The 24103-nt window shown below is 35.2% G+C and overlaps 1 long non-coding RNA gene across 1 annotated transcript; it reads left to right on the top strand.

Moving 5' to 3' along the window:
* Positions 1-22449: 22449 nt before the first annotated feature.
* LOC140856054 (uncharacterized) lies at positions 22450-23435 on the top strand. Its single transcript, XR_012139463.1, has 2 exons — positions 22450-22542; positions 22624-23435. It is a non-coding gene; the product is annotated as an uncharacterized lncRNA (long non-coding RNA).
* The last annotated feature ends 668 nt before the right edge of the window (positions 23436-24103 follow it).

Below are 24103 nucleotides of genomic sequence, written 5' to 3'. Positions count from 1 at the left end.
TTGACTTTGATAGAGAGTAGTCCTATGAGATTTGAGAGGCTAAGTTTGAGAGTCTGTGGCCATAGCAATATGATTAATGAAAAAAAAAATTATAAGGATCGTAATTGGACTTGAGCTGATTGAATCTATCATATGACTGATAATGAGGTTTGATAATTTATCCATGACCTGCCATCTAGTCAGAATTCATGATAGAGGGACTGAATCACATATGAACTACACCTTGAGGTTCTTTTTCAGTTCTACTAGGTTGCCACTACATACTGCTCGGTGTCATTAAGAGATGGTGAGAGCTTATTAGGGTTATCAGTATCGACAATCCTTGATGAGTTAGAGTGAAACTATTCTGACCTATTTAAAAGAGTTTCAATGATGCTATGATAAAAATCATTGTATATCTTACTACCAGATAGAATTGAATCTATGGGGTCACACAATAAAAAGATTAAATTTAAAATAAGCAATTGGGCTTAAGAAGTCTTAATTGGGTTTAAAGAAATCCTATTGGATTCAGGATAATCTTGCTAGCACATAGTTGAACCTAATTTTTTTTTTGTATTTGAATTTCTTATTTGATAAGATTAATTTAATTTTAATTATCTGCTAATAATCTAAATAAATTAAATTCATTGGACTTCAATTGTTGGGTGCCTAGGGTCTTGGATCAAATGAATTAAGGGTTCAAATCCTTAATTAATTTTCTTGATAGTTTTGATTGGGTGCCACTTGATTTGATCAAGTTAGGCATGCCCACCTATTAGAGGATGTGTTAGGCCAACATGGAGCATCCCCTAGGCGCCATGTGGCATGTGTATTTGTGAGTGTAAGGGCTCCAATAGTTGGCACCAAAAGGATCTCCCAAAGGAGATCAAATAACTAAAGGAATAAGGATTCCTAATACAAGTAGGACTTGTATTAAGTGGTTGTTTAGTTTTGAATAGGATTCAAACCTTATGCTTATTTAAAGAGGCCTTTCCTAAGGCTCCTAAGTACTAAATTTCAGCACCCCACATCTCCCTTAGAAGGTCCCCATGCCCGCTCTTTCTTCTCCCTCTCTTCTCCTTTGAAGATCCAATGCCCAAGGAGTTTGGGCGTCCCACTTCTTCATGCCCAAAAGGTGTTTGGGTGCCCCTTTGCTTGCTAGTTTTCAAACTTTGATTGCTTCATAATTAAGAAAAGAAAAGTAAGAGAATAAGAGAATAAGAAGATCAAGAAAAGGATCAAAGAGTTGACCACGATCCAAGCTTCGTTCAGATTCACAGGCTGATTTTTCTTAGAGAACAAAAATCAATACCAAAGAGGACTGTTCTAGACTGATCCTGAGTGGATACCCATAGAGATCGGGTACTTGTACGGTTAAGAAAGAATCTACTATTTTTTAGATCCAGATTTGAAGAAAGAATTTATGAAACAGATATATGATCTGATCATATATTTAATTTCAGTATAAAATTCAGTATATGTTCAATTTTAGCATATGAAGTAGATCCTAGTGTTCTATATTTTATGCATATATGATATAGATTAAAAAGATATTTTAATCTTTTATTTTATTATATTATTTAGAAAAAAGTTTTTTAAAATATACATGTATGCTCTGACATAAAATTTCAACAGTAGTATCAGAGCCACGGATTTCATATGCATGAAATTGACATACATATTTTGAAAAGAATTTTAAAATCTAATTTTTCTTGATACATGAGTATATAGATGATTATTTTAAATCTAAAATTTATTTTAGATTTAATTTTTATATTATATAGTTGATATGTGAAAATATACATAGATCTAAATTTTATTCTAGAACAGTTTCTAGTTCATGTTTATGTGATATGTAGATGTATGCATAAATCTGAAAATTAATTTGATCTGATTTATGATTTGTATATGAGATATGTAATTGCATATTTAGATCTAAAAATTATTATCAATATGATTCATGATTTGTATATGAGATATATGACATCATGTTATGATCTGAATTTTTGTTTAGATCTAAATTTTACATACATATATGAGATATATGCTTGTATGTTAAATCTAAAAATTAGTTTCATGATTTAAAATTTATCTTTCATGTAAAGAATTTAGATCTAAAATTTAATTTTAGAATCTAAAATTTATATTTGTGTATGAAGGTTTTGATCATGAAAAAATTAAAAATTAGATCATGTAATTAGCTTGCATCTAGGATTTTTGATTTGAACACAATAGATCTAATTAAATTAAGTAATTGATCAAACTGAGTCAAATATTGATTAGAGTTAAATCAATTAAGTTATAAGATAATACAATTATTGTTGATCAAATCAATTAAATCCCATATGTAGAATCGATTAACCTAAGGATCTAATTCGGCTCAATGGCTTGAGCCTGATTCGCCTAAGCTAACCTATTTGGATCAATTGATCTATTGGTGTCTAAGATAAGTAATCGAAAGGTGATTATTTAATTAGTTTCAATCACTGATCTAATCAATTTATTGATATTTAAGGAAAGCAACAGAGGGATCCTCACTGATCTCCACTTATCTGGCCAATTTGGAAGATTGAGTCTTGAATAAGGTTGCTTGGTCGTTTGATTTAGTCCATGCTAATTAAATTGATCATATAATGACTAATTAGATGAGACATAAATCTAAATCTTTCCATAAATATTAAGTCTATAGATCTTCCACTGTTGTAGATGTGCGGGCGTGCTATTGGTATTGATTGTTCTCGGCTGATCACAGTGGTTCAGTTGCACCAAAAATATGCAACCACTCTATTAGCAAAGAGTTATTCCAGGATAAGAATGGGGTTAGGCCCAATAACTGTTTAGGTGAGAGTCTCAATAATGACCTTGCACCTACTTGTGAATGGTTGGTCGAGCTTCACTAAGAAGTGTGGTTAATAACTATTAGGTGAGTCCATATGACCTAGAGATCAAATCGCTGTAACATATTTAAAAAAATATCTGGACAAAGAGTTATCCACACATTGATGTGCGTGTTATCAATAATTATTAAGTGAGGTACATGGCATCAATAGGACCATAGCTCCAACTAGAAATCCAATTATCACATCAAGATTTTTGTTTCCCACCCAGAGAGTGGAGGGATTCGAAAAATTAGTGAGAGTCATTGTTTGCATCTTAAAATCTCTAGAGTAAATATAAATTTAAAGTATAAAAGTCTAACTTGAATCTCTACTCTCGCAGTTAAACAATGTCAGCCTAAAACCCTCTAGCCTGCATACTTGAATCCAATCATTTGACTAGAATAAACTATAAAGACTGGCTAAAAAATCTCAAGATTATCCTGACTTCTGAAAAACTAGGTCATGTACTCGATCAGAAACCCCTAGTGTTATCAAACCATCCTACTATAGTGAAAAGTGACAAATGAAGACAGTCGAGTCAAGTGCTATACGCCGGCATCCATGACAAATGAATTATAGAGCCAGCAAAAGCATACATCCACTACCAAAGCTATGATCACTCACCTATAAGAGTTGTATGGTGAGCAGAACCATACAGCGTGCTTTGTAGTATCCAAGAGATTCTTCAATCTGAAGATGCGCGAGGGACAGTTAGTCCATGAGTACTATATGATAGTAATCAAGGACATCGAGGAGCTTGAAAAGCTTGGGCTTGATATGCAAAAAAAAATTACAGATAGATTTGATCCTTCAATCCCTTACTAGTTTTATAGTCAATTTATTATAATTTTTCATATGAACAAACTTGATTATACTATACTCGAACTGGTCAATATGTTGATCACTACGAAGGGAACCTTGAAGAGTTCAAGGGGCACTGTTCTCACTGTGGAGCGGACTTCTTCAGCCAAGAGAAAGTCTGGTTAGAAGAAAAAGAATAAATCTATTAAGAAGTAGAAGAAAGAGAGAAAGTCAAAGAGGAATATTTCAAAGAAGGCTGAAGCAAAGAAAAATATTTTCACTGTGATGCTGATGGCCACTGAAGGAGGAACTGTCCACTCTACTTGGAAAGTCTAAAGACCAAAAAAGATGATAAACCTTCAAAAGGTATGCTCGTAATTGAATCTAACCTTATGGTTTATTCTACTTCTAGTTGGGTATTGGACTCTGGTTTGTATGCTCTTATATGCACCTTAATGCAGGGTCTAATAGAAAGTAGAAGATTGAGAGAAGGTGACATGATCTTTTAGGTCAGCAATGAAACAAAAATTACTGCAAAAGCTGTTGGCACCTATCCTCTTCGATTACCATCAGAATTTAGATAAGATTTAAAAGACTATTATTTTATTTCTGTAGCTAGTCAAAATTTAATTTTCGTGTCTGTGCTAGCATAGGATGGTTTTGAATTTAATTTTAATAAAAATTTTTATTCTATTTATTTATGAAATAAATTAGTTACATATGGCTCTTTAATTAATAGTCTATATCACTTGCATGTTGATGCGAATGTGAATTTGAATGAGCAAATAGTGAGTGCCATAGGTTAAAAGAGATCCAAAGATGAAATTAACCAGAAGTACTTGTAACATCATAGGCTAGGTCATATTGGAGAGGGCAAGATAAATAAACTAAAAAAGGATGGGATCCTTGGCTCTCTTGATCTAGAGATATACTCAACTTGTGAATCTTGTCTTCGAAGAAAAATGATCAAGTTACCCTTTGTAGGACATGGAAAAAGAGCTATCAAGTTACTTGTCCTGGTACACACCGATGTGTGTGAGTCGTTTAATTTACAGGCTAGGGGTGGTTATAGCTACTTCATCATCTTTATCGATGATCTATCATGGTACAGTTATATGTATCTGATAAAATACAAGTCTGAAGTCTTTGAAAGATTCAAAAAATTTAGAAATGAAGTAGAAAAATAAATAAGTAAACCCATTAAGATTCTTCGATCTGATCGAGGAGGTGAATATTTGAGTCAAAAATTTTTAAAATATCTTAAGAATAATGGCATAGTCTCTCAATAGACTCCTCTCGAAATACCTCAGCTGAACGGGATATCCGAAAGAAGAATAGAACCCTATTAGATATGGTCAGGTCCATAATGAGCTTCACTAATTTACCATTATATCTTTAGAGATATACCTTAATAACTACAATTCACCTATTAAATAGGATTCCATCAAAATTTCATTCCTACCACACCATATAAGATATGGCACAGTAAGAAGCCGAGTCTAGATTATCTAAAGACTTGGGGATGTCCAACCTATGTCAAAAGATAGATGACTGATAAATTAAAGGATAGATCTGTATTAGCTCATTTTATAGGGTATCCAAAAAAATCAATGGGATACTACTTCTACTTTTCATAAGATCACAATGTGATTGTGAGTCGGAATATCATATTCTTAGAAAAATAATTTATCCAGAATAGTGACAGTGAGAGGTTAGTTAAGCTTGAAGAGAAGGTCTTTGAAGAGTAAAGAGTCATAGATTCTCAGAAATTCATTATTCATGAGCCAGTAGTTGATGTTTCTCTACCACCTCGTAGATCTAGCAAGATCTTTCAACCTCCTGAAAGGTACATAGATATACTTACGGAGAAAGTTAAGAAAATATTCCTTATGGGAGATAAGGGTCATGGTAATGATCCTAGTACCTTTGATGAGGTGATGTCTGTCATTGATTTTGAAAAATGATTAAATGTAATGAAGTTAGAGATTGACTCGATGCACTCGATCCAAGTATGGATCTTAGTGGATCCACCTGAGGGTATAGTATCCATTGGGTGTAAATGGATCTACAAACAAAAAATAAGTATCGATGGTAAGGTAGAGACCTATAAAACCAGACTCATGGCAAAAGATTATAGTCTACACGAGGGCATTGACTATCAGAAAACTTTTTCGTCCATAGCCATGCTAAAATTTATCCACACTCTGCTTGCTGTTGCAGCTTATTATGATTATAAAATCTAACAGATGGATGTAAAAATTGATTTTCTGAATGGATATCTTGAGAAAGATATCTATATAAAGCAGTCTTTGGATTTCACATCTGATGATGACGATCACAAAGTCTACAAGCTGCAAAGGTCCATATATGGATTAAAGCAAGCTTCTCGAAGTTGAAATTTTTATTTTGATGATGCAATCAAATCATTTAGTTTTATCAAGAATGAAGAGGAACCTTGCATATACAAAAAGATCAGTGGGAGCGTAATAACATTTCTCATATTGTATGTGGACGATATTCTCCTCATTGGGAATAGTGTTTCCATGCTGACCACGATCAAAAGATGGTTGTCCAAAAAAAATTTTATAAAAGACTTAAAGAAAGCATCTTATATTCTTGGAATAAAAATATATAGAGATAGATCTAAAAAGATGCTAGGCCTATCACAAAAGTAGTACAAAGAGGAGATGCTGAAAGGGTTCAACATAAAAATTCTAAAAGAGAACTTCTACCTCTTGGATATAAGAGTATGCTATACTATGTACTCGATCTAATATAGTCATTGCTGTGAGTATCATGAGCAGATATCAATCGAATCTAGATTAGGAGTGCTGGATTGCTGTGAATATATTCTTAAGTACTTAAAAAGCACTAAGAATTTATTTCTGGTCTTTGAAAAATAGATAGAGTTAGGAATGGAAGGATACATGGATGCTGATGATAGAATGTCTATATCAGGGTATATTCTTATGCGATATTGGTTCGGTATGTTAGAAAGATTTCAAATAATCGATCAATGAAAGTTGAGTATACTATAGATGTGTAGGATGAAATCTAATTTTAATATTAGTTACAGAACTGAATGTCATACTATTAGATGCTGTGATAATGTACTGCAAAGACAAGAGTGCCATAGCCTTTGCTAAGGAGCCTAGGTCTCACCAAAAATTCAAGCACACAGAGTAGCGATATATACGACTATTTTGAAAAAAAATATATTAAGGTGCGAAGAGTAGACTCCGTGGATAATGTGGCAGACTCACTGACAAAGCAATTGAGCCAGCTAAAGATAGAAGTCTACCTTAAGAAGATGGGACTTAAACTAGTGGCCAATTGACTTTAGTCCAAGTGAGAGATTATTAGATATATATCCTAGAAGCCAATATGGTTGATACATTATAATAAATTTAGGACATAATTTTATACTTAATCCATTGATTTGATCAATAAAAGGGTAAGTTTATTTTTATTCAAGTGTGATGTATCCTTGAATCATCCATAAAATTAATATTTCGATACATATTCTTAAGGTGTCAAAAATTAGAGACATGTATATAATTTTTAAATACTCCCGATCACAGTATCATCATAAGAATGGTGATCGATCTAAAAAAATTGACATACAGATTGCTTCTTTCAAGGTGGATAAGTCTCTGATTTACAGTGTAGAGACACTGAGTAACGAGTGCAAGTAGTTGTTAGAGAACAACTAGTATTGAGCATGACCATACAAGAGATCATTTAGATTTCTAATCGATCGTTAGTGATTGTCTCGATGCTGTAATTGTGTAAATGGTCTTTTGATCTGCGATGGTTTGACTGCTCTCAGTGAGGCTGCTGGAGTTTGACTGATACATAAATATGGTCTCAATGAGTCCTTATAGCGGATGTTGATGATAATTGATCCACTATAAGAATAGAGTACGTATCTTTTTGGAATCTATTGATCTTGATAGAGAGGAGTAGATCTATATGATTTAAGAGGCTAAGTCCGAGAGTATGTGGCCATAGCAGTGTGATTGATTAAAAAAAATTTTCATGAGGATTGTAATTGGACTTGAACTGATCAAATCTATCATATGACTGATGATGGGATTTGATGATTTATTCATGACCTGCCATCTAGTCAGGATTCATGATAGAGAGACTGAATCATATGTGAACTATACCTTGAGATTTTTTTTTAGTTCTACTGGGTTACCACACATACTGCGAGGTATCACTGATGGATGGTAAGAGCTCATTAGAATTGCTCAAGATCAACAATCCTTGATGAGTTAAAGTGAAACTGTTCCGATCTATTGAAAGGAGTTTCAATGAAGCTATGATAAAGATCATTGTATATCTCACTACCAGATAGAATTGAACCTATGGGGTTATACAACAAAGAGATTAGATCTAGAATAAGCAATTGGACTTATGAAATCTCAATTGGATTTAGAAAAATCCTATTGGATTTAGGATAACCTTGCTAGCACATGATCAAACCCAATTTTCTCTTTACATTTGAATTTCTTATTTGATAAGATTAATTTAAATTTAATTATCTACTAATAACCTAAATGAATTAGATTTATTGGGCTCCAATTGTTGGGTGCCTAGGATTTTGGATCAAATGAATTAAGGGTTCAAATCTTTAATTAATTTTCTTGATAGTTTTGATTAGGCACCACTTGATTTGATCAAGTTGGACATGCCCATCTATTAGAGGACGTGTTAGACCAGCATGGAGCATCCCCTAGGCCCAGTGTGGCATGTGTCTCCAATAGTTGGCACCAAAAAGATCTCCTAAAGGAGGTCAAATAACTAAAGGAATAAGGATTCCTAATGCAAGTAGGACTTATATTAAGTGATTCTTAGATTTTGAATAAGATTCAAACCTTATGCTTATTTAAAGGAGCCTTCCCTAAGGCTCCTAAGTATTAAATTTTAGCACCCCACATCTCCCTTGGAAGGTCCCCACGCCCCCTCTTTCTTCTCCCTCTCTTCTCCTTCGAAGATCCAATGCCTAAGGAGTTTGAGAGACCCACTTCTCTATGCCCAAAAGGTGTTTGGGTGCCCTTTTACTTGCTGGTTTTCAGACTTTGATTGCTTCATAATTAAGGAAAAAAAAGCAAGAGAAGAAGAGAAGAAGAAGAAGAAGATCAAGAAAAGGATCAAAGAGTTGATCGCGATCTAGGCTTTGTTTAGATTCGCAAACTGATTTTTTTAGAAAAAAAAAATCAATATCAAAGAGGACTGTTCCAGACTGATCCTAAGTGGATACCCATAGAGGTCGGATATTTATGCAGCTAAGAAAGAATCTACTATCTTCTAGATTTAGATTTGAAGAAAAGATTTGCGAAACAGGTATGTGATCTGATCACATATTCAATTTCAGCATAAAATTCAGTATGTATTCAATTTCAGCATATAAAGTAGATCACAGTATTTTATATTTTATGCATGCATGATGTAGATTAAAAAAATATTTTAGTCTTCTATTCTACAGTATTATTTAGAAGAAAAAATTTTAAAACATACATGTATACCCCGACACAAAATTTCAATATTTGGCCTTTTGAATAGCTATACTTTAGTCTTTCAAGCTCTAGAAAGTGATCTAAAAATTTTTCAAACAAGCTCACTATTAGTATAAGACTCTTCTAAACTTTAAGATTATTAATAATATTAGTTAATCTAGTAAATATTTTAATAATTAATTTATTTTATTTTATTTTAAATAATTTATATTTATGAATAAGTATATTTATCTTAGATTCTTTAACTTGATTGGTACCCTCATAGATAATCTCTAATCTATCTCATATTCTCTTGGTACAAATATAAATAAAAATCTTATTGAATTCATTTGTATCAAGAGAATAATAAAAAATATTCATGACCTTTGCATTGAGTTAGGCCATATTCTTATCCAAATATCCCAATTCTTTTTGGGTTTGGGAGTGACATGTCATCTATCATGATTATGGATATGTGTGGATCATTGATTATAATACTTCAAAGATCATAATCAATTTCTTGAATGAAAATGCACAAGCATGTTTCTAATAGAGTAATTTGTGCTATTAAACAAAGAGGTCTACTTATCAATTGCCCTTTGATAAGTGATATTTTAATTTGGACTACCATCTGATCTTTGACTCTTGATCACTAGATCAAAAAGGATTGAATATCAAGCTCTAATATCACTTATTATCTAGATACATAATTCAAGAGGCGTGGTGAATTGAATTTTTAAAAAATTTAAAACTTATTGTGTATAGAAATTAAACTAAGTGAAGTCATGTGAGTCTGAACTGTACAATATAACAAATGTATGAAGATGCAAATAATAAGTTATGAAGAGAAGAAACAAGTTATTAGCAAATACATAAGTTTTATAGTGGTTCGATACCAAACTCAGCACCTATGTTCACTCCCTAAGCCACCCTTAGAAATTTTACTATAATCTTCTCTAGATTACAGCTTGATTATTTTTTTAAACTTATGATGAAAATTCAGTTGATTTTCTCAGTGAAAATCAGTCAAAACTACTCCCTTAAGCCACTTTTAGGCTTATACAATAAACCCACTCCAATTCAAAGCTTGGATAGGCCTATCCTTATGTTTCAATCCCAAATAAAACTTGTTTACAGTAGAAAATAGGGATACAATATAAAGAACAAAGAAAATCTCCTAGAAGAGCAAATACAATATCGATAAAGTTTTTGAAGAATGTGAGAAAGCTTGACAACTAATGCACTCTTTATTCCCTGAAAACTACTTGTGTGCTTCAAAGGCAGTAACTCTCTTTTGAATATTCACTTAATGCTTCTTGGATTTTCTCTTTGTTTTACTTTTTCTATTGGCTCTTCCTTTTGTTTGATAGCCTTTAAAATATTTTAAAACATCCAAAAATCTATTTCTAACAATTAAAGATCAAAAACTAGCTGTTGGATATGTTTTACATAATTCTAAAACTTCTACAAAACTAGTCATTAAAGTTATCAATCACAGTTGAGTTGACTCGAAGCAAGTAGGAGTCAACTCAAGGTGACTATGAATCGACTCAATAAAAGTAGGGGTCGACTCAAGATCAGATCTAAGAAATATGCCTTTCTATTTTTTCTAAGAGAGTCGATTTGACTATCCAGAGTTAACTCAAAGCTGTTCAGGGGTCAACTCAAGATCAAATAGGGGTCGACTCGAGGCCTTGCTAAAAAATCCAACTCTCTATTTGTTTGAGAGAGTTGATTGGACAAAACTACAGATTGACTCATAGGCTATGCCACTTGAAAATTATATATCAGAGTTGACTCTTTGAAACTTGGATTCAACTCTTAATTTTTTCTATTTGATTTTTCATGAGTGGCTTCTTCAATCTGCTTTCTTTGCCTCTTTAATTTGGCATTCATTAAAGACTTCCTGAGAGTGAACTTAACTTTCTGAAATATTCTTTATATGAACTTCAACAACTCATTAGTACTAAAATAAATATTTAAATATTTTATATTTATCAAAATTAATTTTTGAATCAACATACCCCCTTATCTCGAGGAGTTATAAGGAAGAAGTTGGGGTCAGTAACCTCACCCAAGAAAGGAGAACCTGAAGTGGGCTTACTCCTCCACCTTAGGATCAATTGGAGACCTCCTCAGCCTCGTGCCTTAGCTTGGGCCCTTAATGGAGCAAGGGGCTGGTTGGGCTATCACAAGCTCAGAACAAGCCATCTGAGCTTCCTCATCGGTGGTCTTCTTCTTTTTCTTTAGCGGGGGTGGTATTTTTTATCGAACCATTGGATACCTGATGTGATATGATCCGAATGGGCTAGGTTTTACCCAACCTATTTAAATTTAGCGCCGGATATGAGTTTTAGATAAAAAAAAAACTCAAAGCAGGTTCAAGTTGAATGTGGGTAATGATATGTTTTGCCTCAAATCTGACTTGATATACAAAATAAAACCTCTGCCCCACCCTCATGCCTCCTCTCTTTGCCCTAGATGCATCTCTGTTCAACCTCATCTCTCATCCATCTAATGCTGCAACACCCCCATCACTTTTTGGCCTCCATTTGGTCGCTCCAAGCCTCCCACCATATTGAGACTCTTGAGGATGGAAAGAAAAAGAGGAAAAATCAGTAAAAACATAGGAAAAATTGAGGGAAAACATAAGAGAAATCAAAGAAAACAAAGGAAAGGCAGACAAAAATAAAAGGTAAGAACTTTTTCCCACTTAGATTGATTTATTTTCTTTTTATTTTTGCTTCTCTTTTTTGGAGATTTGTGGGGAAGGAGAGCACTTGAGGGAGATGGAGGGATTTCTTGGGTTTTAGTTTGGTTTGTTTTCTCAAGCATATGGGGCTCTTGAGGATGGAAAAATAGGGGACAAACAGGGGGAAAACACTGGAAAAATAAAATAAAAAAAGGAAAGATGAAAAAACTTAAAAGGCAAGACCTTTGTCGACTTAGATTTTTCTTTTTTTCTTTTTTTTTTTTTTTTTTTGCTTCTCTTTTTTGGACATCTATGGGAAGAAGAGTACTTAAGGGCGATGGAGGGGTTTCTTGGGTTCTGATTTGGTTTTTTTCTCAAGCAGATGGGATTTCATGTGGGTTGTGGTGGTTTGAGTTATCCCTTGAGGTTTTGAAAGCTTAATCTTGGTAGAAGCATGATATTTTGTGGGTTTTGGGGATATTTAATCAAAATGACTCTTCTTTAGCTACAAAATTTTCAACATACGGAGTATTGTTCTCATATGAATATGGTACCAAATCCATGGTGTTAGATCCGTTCTCACTTTATTCAACTTCTACAACCCATAAGCTTCTTTTGATCTTCATTTCGTTCTCTCTTTCAAAGATCTATGGGGAAGAAGAGCATCTGAGCAAGATTGCTAAGGCCCAACCCAACCCAATCCAAGACAAGGTAGGTATATCCAACCCAATCTAACATGAAACAAGTATGGGATGAGTATAGGTATGGATTGTTTTATGGCAAGGCAAGTATTGGTCAACCCAACCCATTGTCATCCCTACCCTTTAGGGTGCCTACCCAACCTTCTCCAGTGCCTCCTAACTCATTTCTACAAATTCAAAGAAAAAAGGTTAGAAATTCTATAAGCCAAATAAAATTAAAAAAGACAACAATGAAGACTCATCTCAGGGGTCAGCAAGACTTAAGCTAATATTAAATAATGTCTACATGGTTAGCAACTCCTGCAAAAGAGGAGCAATGCACCCGAATAAAATCTTTAGTGACTAGTGGTCAGTGTCTATTAGCCCTGGAGCTCAGTTCATTGACTTCTTAGGCCAGCCCCATGAGATGCTGAATCCCCATGACTGCTCAGTAGAAACAAAAAGGAATTGCTCCTTCCATCCATGGATGGAGAAAAGAGCACCTCAGATGAGACAAATCCCTTCCAAGATGAAATGTACCACCGATCTCCTTTCCATAGGATGTTTCTTCAATGTGAAGCAAGCTTAAAAAAGGATAATAGATGGTCAGAATTCAAAGAGAAAGCAAAAGGAAAGAAAGGCAATTATGAATCGCCATAAGTTCAGCACGAGAAGGATTGGTATGATGGAAAAATGCTTGAAAATCTAGATTAAGAAGGGAGAAAGAAGAAACCTCAGATTGGCCTTTAGGGTTTACTCATAAAGATCAAGCCGACCTAGGGGAGGTCAATCACCCGACCCCTCATACCGGTTGGTCCCAACTAGAACTTGAGAAGAACATGGTATTGGAGGCAAATCACCTCCATGTCCTCATGGGTGAGGATGAATGCAATACGATGGGGACCAGAGACAACCTCAGTCCCAACCTCTGAATCCTTGAAGGGAGACTCTTGGGTCCAAGGTGGAGCCTATTGACCTTGAGATGGTTTATAGTGAGACGACCAACTTTCCACCAAAGCTGCGATCCCACTTATCCTTGATAAACTCCACGAGGACAAGTAATAAGACGAGAAGAGGGAAGAAGGCAAAGAAAGAGGTTAAAGAATTGGAAAAAACACCAAGGGTTCGAAGACAATACCTAATCTAAAGATTGGGGGGGAATAAAAAGCAGACCAAATAGTCAGAGTTCGGACCTCAAAAGTGCACTGATGTCAGCAAAGTCGGATCGTCGAAGGCTGTTGGAAAGGACATCGGAAATCACTCGAGGTCATCAGAGCTTGATCAGAAATTGCCAAAGTAGCAACACCCTTGAGCAGTGAAACAGTAAGAATAAGAAAGAAATGATCCCTATTTATAGAAGCTCGAACAGCTCTAATCAGGAGACACTTTATTTAGACACTTCAAATCTTGCCACATGGCAGGTTGGTATTGGCCGAACTGAGTTCCCATGAATCACCATAGCTGATGGTCCTGATTGGAGTGATGGTTTGTCTAGCCAATCTAGATTGCATCATATATCACTTCAAAATTACCACATCAGTTAATTTCTTGAGATGCATTGATTACAAGGATCTAGTTTGGCTGATGAGGTGATCTTAGGATAAGCTCAGACTCGAAAGTAAGGGACAACTGATGCAAGAAATATTTCATTCAACCTCGATCCAGATCGAGGAGAACTTGGATTGAGACAACCAACCTAGCTACCTCAGCCACTAACGACTTGAAGCTATGATCACGTGCCCATGATATTTGGGGGGGGGTTGCATCCAGAATCCCTATTCATCCGCTATCCGACAGATGAGGGGCCCAAAACCAACAGACGACCAAGCTGGTTGTTGTTGCCTATTTTAGCTGCTTCCTAACCGCATCACGCAATCACCATGTGTGCGATCAACATGAGAAAGGCCCTGTTCGTTGCTTTAACGGCCATCAACCTCCTCTATAAATGAGGAATGTAAGGGACTCCTAAGTAAGCCTTGAGCCCCTCTCACTCTCTTATTTGCTCTCATTCTCTCTTCTATTATTTTTTGATTCCTAGCTGATTTGAGCATAGGAGAGTCCTTGCTAGAAAAAGTTGCGGCAAGAGACTTCTTTTGCAAATCCTCCTTTCACATCGGGAGTCTCAACCATTTTACCAACCTCAACTCACCTCGACGACATTAGCCTTAGCCTCAGCTATAGATCAGCAGCAACAACTTGATTTCAGCTTATCAAGGAGACACAGTCGAGAGTCTTTTATTGGAGTTCTTAGAATTTCTAGATTGAGATGAGAAAGTAATGTGTCAGGGATCATGCTGGGCTAGAGTGTATGCTTCGATCAATGATGTCAAGCATCCTTTAATGGATGGAGGCAAAAACACAGACCTATGGTACTAGTTATCTTTGTCACCAGGATCAAGGAGCAACCAAATTAATATACAAAAACCATTGCATCTAGCTCAAGTGCTGTATGAATCAAAGCCATATGCTGGTGTGCATTATCATTTTAGAAACTTTTATAGAAAATTTTGTACAGAATTGGGAGTTTGATTGTCCAGATTATTGAAGATTCTCATGCTAACTATGGATAAGTGGATCACAATGCTACACAAATATCCTCTAAAAGATTTTAGTCTGACTATAAAGAGAATAAAGTATGGAATTTTGAATTGACTGACAAGGAAACAAACTTTCTATTGCTAGGTTTCAGCAAGAGACTGATACAAATGAATATCTAAGGCTCACCACAAAGGTAGTCCCCTATCTAGAGACTTCTTACAGTAATCTTCCCTCTTTTCTCCTAGTCCTAAATTGCTTGGGACATCTACTCAGAGCAACTATCCTATCAAAGAGCATTGAAAGCTAGGCCATGCATGCTTCTAGCTACTGCTAAGTTGCACCCAAGACTAGAAATTTTTCTTTACTATTGTATTCTAGCATTGCTTGATTGTCCTCTCAGTGGTTGGGGTGGCATGTTGATTGGTCGGTCTATGATAGATAATTCCATGCACGCTAGCTAAACATTGAACTAATTATTAACTTGTCAGCTAGATTTGGGATCGCTGACTTTGTAGCTCCCATTGCTTCTACTATGAATGGCTTAGTCATCCTGATTAGGCTTTGTTTCCACTTCCATCATCAATGACTTGGTCACCCTCATCAGGCTATTTTCTTGACTGGCAATAACAACAATTTTTTTAGATGGCAGTGTCTCCCAGCTATAAGAGGGGGTCCAAAATAATTATCTTTGCTCATTTCTTCAGTAACTTGACCCTTTTACTTCACCCAGCAGCTTTTCTTTTGGCATTGCCCATTTGGCATGCCCAATCTAAGGCAGAACCATCAACTTTAGTGCCCAAACCGTTGGCCTCAAAGCAAAAAATAACCATGGGTTGTACTCCAAAGTCGTTCGCTCCAAGAAAGCCAAAGTCATCCGATCCATCAACTCCTTCTAAACAAAGGTGTGTTAGCAGTTCAAGTGGCAAGATACTTTCCAATCCCTTAGCAATACAGAAAGATGAAGAATCAGAAAAGAATAATAATGTTGCTACCCTTGTCATTGAGGATCTTGTCAATATTGCTGCCTCTACGTTGGCTGACTCTGTTGGAAATAAATAAACTTAATTGTGCATAGAATCAAGAGATGCTATTTGCTGGTCAAAGAGATCTTTTATGTTCCCAAGAGATCTTGTTTCAAGAGAAAGTATTAATATTATCTTGTTATTAGCAATAATTTTTCATGTTTTCTATGAAATGCATTTAGAATTCTTCTCCATGTATAAAATCAAAGTGTCATTCATAAATATGACTCTTGGTATTTTGTGTAGAGGGTAGTTAAATGGTTATAATACTCTCTATATAAAGGGATATACTTTAGCCATTTGGTGTCAAGTGAGTGGAAGGAGTATCAAACAAAACTAAAGTTCTCTTCCTCTAAAGAGCTCTATTCTCTTCATTCCTTAGTGAGAAATACCATAATACTTTTCTCTTCCTCTATCTACTATAACAAAGTGGTATCAGAGTCAATAATATCCATCAATAGTCTCCTCTGACCCTCCTTTCCTTGTCTCATCAAAATAAATTATGAAAATTGGTGCTTGCAAATGAAGGCTCTACTTAGGTCTTAATATCTTTGGGATCTAGTAGAAGAAGGCTATCAAGAGCCAAGAGAAGGAGTGGTTCTCACTAATCAACAAAGGGAGTCTCGGAAGAGGGATAAGAAAGCCTTATATTTTATCTATCAATCTATAGATGAATCAGCCTTTGAGAAGATCATGGTGGCAACCACTTCAAAGCAAGCATGAGAGATTCTCCAAAATTCTTATAAAGAAGTAAAGAAGGTGAACAAAGTTTGCCTTCAAACTCTTCGAGGTGAATTTGAAGCCCTACAAATAAAGAATCCGAATATATTTCAGATTATTTCATAAGAGTCTTAGCCATGGTCAATCAATTGAGGAGGAATGGTGAAACTATAGATGACACCAGAGTAGTAAAAAAAATTCTGCACTCATTGGATGTCAAATTCGACTATATCATGGTTGCCATCAAAGAGTCAAAGGATTTGAAAGAGATGACCATAGGCGAGCTTATGGGTTCCCTACAAGCTCATTAAGAAAGATTCAACAAGAGGAGGCAAGAGCTATTGGAACAAGTTCTATAAAGCAAGCTCTTCGTCAATGATAAAAAGGAGTCAAAAGGTGAAAGAAGCCACGGTCGTGGTCGAGGATGTGGTCATAGTAGAGATTGAGGTGGAGCTTATAGTCATGGTAGAGGCTGTGGTGACCACAACAATATTGAAAAAGGCAATTAAAATCGTAGAGAAAGAAGACAAAGAGATAAAGGCCGAAGATATGACAAGGGTCAAGTTCAATGTTACAATTGCAACAAATTTGGGCATTACTCTTTTGAGTGCTACTCTAATCAATCTAATCAAGTTCATGAAAAAGCCAATTATGCTAAGAAAAAAGATGAAGGACATGACATGCTTCTACTAGCACGAAAAAGAGGAGAAGCTACCAATCAAAATATATGGTACTTGGATTCCGATACGAGTAACCACATGTTGGGGCACAAAGATATTTTCATGGAGCTTGACGAATCAGTGAATAGTCATGTCTCATTTAGAGATGCTTCCAAGGTAAAGGTGAAGGGCATTAGTAAGATACTTATTCAACTCAAAGATGGAAGCCAACAGTTTATTTTCAATATCTATTATATGCCTAATATAAAAACCAACATACTTAGTGTTGGGCAACTCTTGGAGAGAGGATTTGATATGCAACTGAAGAAACTTTCTATCTAAAAAAATAAAATAAATTGATTACACATGTTTCTATAACAAATAACCACATGTTTGTGCGAAACATAAATCATGTTATTGCTAAATGTCTAAGTGCATGTATGAAGGATATTTTTTGGCTTTGGCATTTGCGGTTCGAATATGTAAACTTTGGTGCTCTAAAGCTTCTTTTAAGTAGGAGAATGGTGAAGGGGCTGCTCTATATTAATGTCCCTAATAATATATGTGAGGAGTGTGTTCTTGACAAACACCCAAAGAGAAGCATTCCAAAGAAGTCTTACAATAAAGCAAAAATACCACTTCAACTTATCCATACCGACATTTGCGGACCAATCACTCCAAGCTCATTTGGAGGTCGTAGTTATTTTCTAACTTTTATTGATGATTTCAGTAAAAAATATGGGTGTACCTCTTAAAGAAGAAGTCAGAAGCATTTTAAGCTTTCAAAGAGTTTAAAGCTTTGGAGGAAAATCAAAGTGGCTATACCATTAAGGCATTGCGATCAGATCATGAAGGAGAATTCACATCTAAGGAGTTTGAAGCTTTTTATAAATCTTATGACATTTGAAGATTCTTAACTGCACCATACTCACCTCAACAAAATGGCTTCGTGGAAAGAAAAAATCGGACTATACTTAACATGGTCCGAAGTATGCTTAAAACAAAGCAGATATCGAAGGAGTTTTGGGGCGAGGCCATCAATTGTGTGGTCTACTTACTTAATAGATGTCCTACAAAGAACTTGAAAGGAATAACACTATAAGAAGTATGGAGTGGTTATAAGCCCAATATCTCTCATTTAAAGATATTTGGGTGCATAGTCTATACACATATTCCAGATCAAAGGAGAAGCAAGTTAGATGACAAAAGCTTATCATGCATCTTCATCAGCTACGATGCAAGATCCAAAGCCTACAAACTCTATGAACCAAAGTAGAAGAAAGTCATTATAAGCCGAAATGTTGAGTTTCAAGAAGATGGCATTTGAAATTGGAGCACTAACATGGTGATGATACAAGATGAAAAGCAAATCAAGGAGCAAACTAGAGAGCAACACCACCTTCATCTCCTACTTCATCGGATGACGATGGTTCAACACCACTAAAGACAAAGGACATTCAAGATTTATATGAGGTGACAACTCTCCTAAATCTTATTTGTCTTTTTACTAATGAATAAATAATTTCTTTTGAAAATGCTATCAAAGATAAGAAGTGGAGGAAAGCCATGAATAAAGAGATAAAAGTCATAGAGAAGAATGAGACATGAGAGCTCACTTCTCTATTAAGAGGCTTTGAACTGATTGGAGTAAAGTGGATTTACAAAGTCAAGAAGAATGCACAAAATGACGTAGAGAAATATAAAGTATGACTTGTGGCTAAAGACTACAAGCAAAAGGGCGGGATTGACTATGAGAAGGTCTTTGCTCTTGTTACTCGAATGGAGATCATTCGCTTGGTGATTTCTTTGGCAGCTCAAAACAAATGAAAGATTTTTCAATTTGATGTCAAATCAGCCTTTCATAATGGCTACTCAAATGAAGAAGTGTATATTGAGCAATCCAAAAATTATGTCAGAAGTGGGCAAGAAGATAAAGTATTGAAATTAAAAAAGGCACTTTACGGTTTGAAGCAAGTACCTAGAGCTTGAAACTCAAGAATTGATGCATATTTTAAGGCCAATGGTTTTGTTCAATGCTCCTACGAATAAGCTCTCTATGTCAAAGAGATGGATGGAAACATATTACTTGTCTTATTATACGTTGATGATCTTATCTTTACCGGCAATTCTGCACAATTGATCAAAGAATTCAGCAAGCAACGGCGAAGGAGTTCGAAATGACTGACATGAGATTTATATCCTATTTTTTTGGTTTAGAAGTGAATCAATTAGAAAATAAGATTTTTCTTTCTCAAGAGCACTATGCAAAAGAAGTGGTTAAAAGATTCAAGATGAAAGATTGCAATCCTATTAGCACACCGATTTACTGTGGTGTAAAATTATCCAAGAATGATAAAGGCAAGATGATTAATCCTACACTCCACAAAAGCTTGATAGGATGTTTGAGGTACTTAACATGTACAAGATCAGATATATTATATGGTGTTGGTTTGGTGAGTCGATTCATAGAGGAACTAAAATCATCTCATTGGAAGGTGGCTAAGAGAATCCTATGTTATATTCAAGGTACTCTAAGCCTTGGCTTATTCTATTCTCATTCTAATAATTTTCAACTTGAAGGCTATTCCGATAGTGATTGGAGTGGAGACTTGGATGATCGAAAAAGTATTTTCAGATTTATATTTTTCATAGGTAATACGATATTCTTATGGATGTCAAAGAAGCAATCGATTATTACTCTCTCAACTTGTGAAACTGAATATATTGCGGCATATTCATATGTTAGTCATGCAATATAGCTAAAGAGCTTGCTAAAGAAGATTAATTTTGATCAAAATGAAGCTACATAAATTTATATTGATAGCAAGTCAGCAATTACTTTAGGGAAGAATCCGATCTATCATCAAAGGAGCAAACATATGCATGTTCGCTTTCATTCAATCCGAGAGCATGTAAAGAACAAAGATGTAAAACTTATTTATATAAAGACTCATGATCAAGTTGCGGATATTTTCACTAAATCACTTGGAGTTGATCTTTTCAACAAATTCAAAAGTCTACTTGGTACGAAAGATAGAAGATAATTAAGTTTAAAGGGATGTGTCGAAATAAATAAACTTAATTATGCATGGAATCAAGAGATGCTATTTACTAGTCAAAGAAACTTTTTGTGTTCCCAAGATACCTTATTTCAAGAGAAAGTATTAATATTATCTTGTTATTAGCAATGACTTTTAGTATTTTCTATAAAATACACTTAAAATTCCTCTCCATGTATAAAATGAAAGTGTCATTCATAAATATAACTCTTGGTATTTTGTGTAGAGAGTAGTTAAAGGGTTGTAACACTCTCTATATAAAGAGATATATTTTAGCCATTTGGTGTCAAATAAGTGGAAAGAGTATCAAACAAAGCTTTTTTCATTCCTTAACGAGAAATACTACGATACAGACCCTGCTCCTTGAGATGAATTTCAGGAAGAATTAGTAGAACTTTATGAAGTTCTCAACGAGCTATGTGATGAGCCATCATAAAGTCCTGTTGCTTTCCCTGAACAGCCTTCAGACAATCCTGTTGATCAATTGGATCATCCCTCACCTGAAATTGCTAGCCCGACTAATCCGCTGACATAAGCTGAATTGCCTCGACTAGATCCTAGACTATAGCTGGTGGCCAAAAGTTGTCATGCTGGTCCAGTAGAACCAGCCACCTGGAGCTGATATTTTTTATTAACACTATTAGCTTAATTAAGTATGAAATTAACTAGAATACCTTGTTCCCTCGATTGTACTACAAATACAGCAAACCATGACTGCAGAAAATCTTCGGATGGAGGCTGGTGATTTGAGTACGGGTATGTAATCGTAGGCTGGCTTTCTGAGCATTTAGGCTGGCCTGACAGTTCGTGTAGCTTTGATATCCTTGTACCATAGAGACAACTATCACTTGGCCTACAACTCTATACACACCGCATGGGCATTGAGATTTCAGAATAGGCTTCCTGTTTGAGGTCGTCTGGTGTTTAGTGTATCTAGGGAGCTCTCAGGCTGATGCTATGCAGCCTTATAATGATTGAAGGAGGGCCCAAATGACAGCATCTTCCTTGCATTGCATTGATGCTGCCATTTAAAGGCTGAAGAGTGCATTGCAAGTGCTGCTGCCATTGCATGTGGTTTGGTCTGCTCCAGAGAGGCCATTCCAGCGCAAAAGGAAAGGATGGAGAGAAAAAACAAAAGAAATGAAAAGGCCAGCTTTGCACAGGGCTCCCACTCTCGGTTATTGAGTTTACTAAATATGGGATTGGTAAATATGAGAAATTTTTTATAATTTAATGTTCACCATTTCACTTTTTTTTTGGAAATTTTGGGTAATGAAAATGTCCCTCTTTCTGAAAAATTATGGCATCTTGTAGCAATATTATAACATCCTACGGTGAAATTATGACTTCCTACAATAGATATCATAATTTTTTTTATAGAATATCGTAAGAAAAAAAATATATTTTCGTCATTGAAAAATTTATAAAATTTTTAAATAATGAAAATATTCATATCAAAATTACAATACCATGTGCAAGAAATCATAATTTCATCATAGAATGTCATAATATTGCTATATGATGTCATAATTTTTTCAGAAAAAGAGAGATATTTTTATCGTTCAAAATTAAAAAAAAATAAAACTACAGATACTAAATATATGCTGGAAAGCAGTGATTATAAGGTCCAATCAAATAGAGTGATGTATTTTTTTATACCATATATATACAGTGTACAAAGAATTTCTTTTCTTGAGACATTCCCCTCTGAACTGTGATATGAAAAACAGAGACATAAAGACTGCAAGCTATCAGCAAAGGGGCGTGCTTGCATTCGAGTCCATAGGGGAGTGGTCGCATGTGTCCTCACCATGACACCATCTATCTCCATCGTCGCACATTAGTCCGCTATACTTACCAAAGCGGCCTTATGTTCGTAAGATATTGCCACATGTCGACATGCATTGATTTGATTATTACGGTCTCTCTCTCTCTCTCCCGGGTTGACATTCTGATTGCACAAAAAATACCTTCCCCCTCCGCCCGCACATATGGTGTGATTGTTTGCAGTGAAGTATAGACATATTTTTGCTTTCTGAATGGCTCAAAGAACTTATTATTTATTAATTAATTTGTTTGTTTGTTTGTAGAAACGTGGAGGCCAAAATCCACACAATTCGAGTTAATGAAAACAAGAGACTATAGCGAGCAATAGAAGGATCTTCGAAAATATCCAAGATAGACGACGAGGCGATGATGCTACTGTAAGAGCCTGAAGTTTCCTCAAGATCAATTTTGATGACAGCATGAAGGATATAGGATAATATGGTGGAGCCGGATCTATTATCTACGACATGAGCTCGTACGTGTTTGGTTGCTACCCATGGTTCTTTGCTTTTTCATACGGATGTCTCAGGCTGAGTTGAGGGTTGCATGCTTACAAAGTGATGTTGGAAGGGGACTCCAGGACAGTGATTTCTTGGTCTTCCACAATGGAGCTCGCAGAAGGCAATCATCTGCTGCTGGTAGACACTCGAAGGCTTGTTACATAGAGCCCACATTGCCTGCATAGGCATAATTTCAAGGAGGAAAACAGTGCGGCTTATTGGGTGCAATCCTATATGGCTGACCATACTAGAAGTGTGCTTCGGACATTTGTAGCTGACATCTCCATCGACTCTATTTTTTATTATGTTAGATGCTTACAGATGTATTTATACCAGAGCTACTTACAATAGCGACTTCAAAAAAAAAAAAAAAAAAAAAACCGGAGGAGAATAAAAAGAAGAATCGTTCGAAAGGAAAACTTCAGCTCTTGTTGGTGCACTGAACTAGTCTGAAGGTGACTAGGCTTGCCGTTTCACTTCCACTAATGCCTTAGCTTTGTTGTGTTCATTCCAGATTTTGATTTATTTGGATCAGAACAAGTTATGCTTTAATTTATTAGTAGATATTTAAGTGACATCCAGATACTGCATCTTGTATCTCAAGCACACAATGGCTAACACGTTTAGAAAAGTTGGTTTGATGCAGTAAATCAGAGATATTTATGTAATCCACATTGCATGGTGCATGAGTAAACCTGGTATAAACATCATCCCATATGGCATATAAATCTAACTACACGATACTGCAAGTAATTTGGCGCCATATCCTGCCAAACTCTGCTTCTACCGTCTACCAAGATCAGTACACCAATCTGCAGCATTTGCTTCCTGGCAGATGTCGCCATAAAAATATAAAATTACAGAATGTAGCACATCTCTTAGAGCAAACTTTCTAAACCTGCTGCGTGCGCGCCGATTATGAGGAACCCATCATATTTGAATTTACAGTCTTGTTGAGATTTAAAAAATATGGATGGAATTCGATACACTAAGGGTGCATTTGGTTAGTCATTAAAAAAATATTTTTTTATTTTTAATTTTTAAAAAATAAAAATTAAAAAATAATATTTGATAATATCATGAAAAAGTAAAAAATTAAAATCAAAAAAATTAAAATAATTATTTATATACAAAGTAAAAATTTTTACTTTCTAAAAATTATTTTTTTTTTTTTTTACTTCCGCAGATCTAAAATGTCAAACCAAAAAGTAAAAAATCCGAATCTTTCTCCTTCGTCGAACTC

This window comes from Elaeis guineensis, chromosome 3 (assembly GCF_000442705.2).
Source record: "Elaeis guineensis isolate ETL-2024a chromosome 3, EG11, whole genome shotgun sequence".
In the NCBI taxonomy this organism is placed as follows: Eukaryota; Viridiplantae; Streptophyta; class Magnoliopsida; order Arecales; family Arecaceae; genus Elaeis; species Elaeis guineensis.
This window is presented reverse-complemented; position numbering and strand designations above follow the sequence as displayed.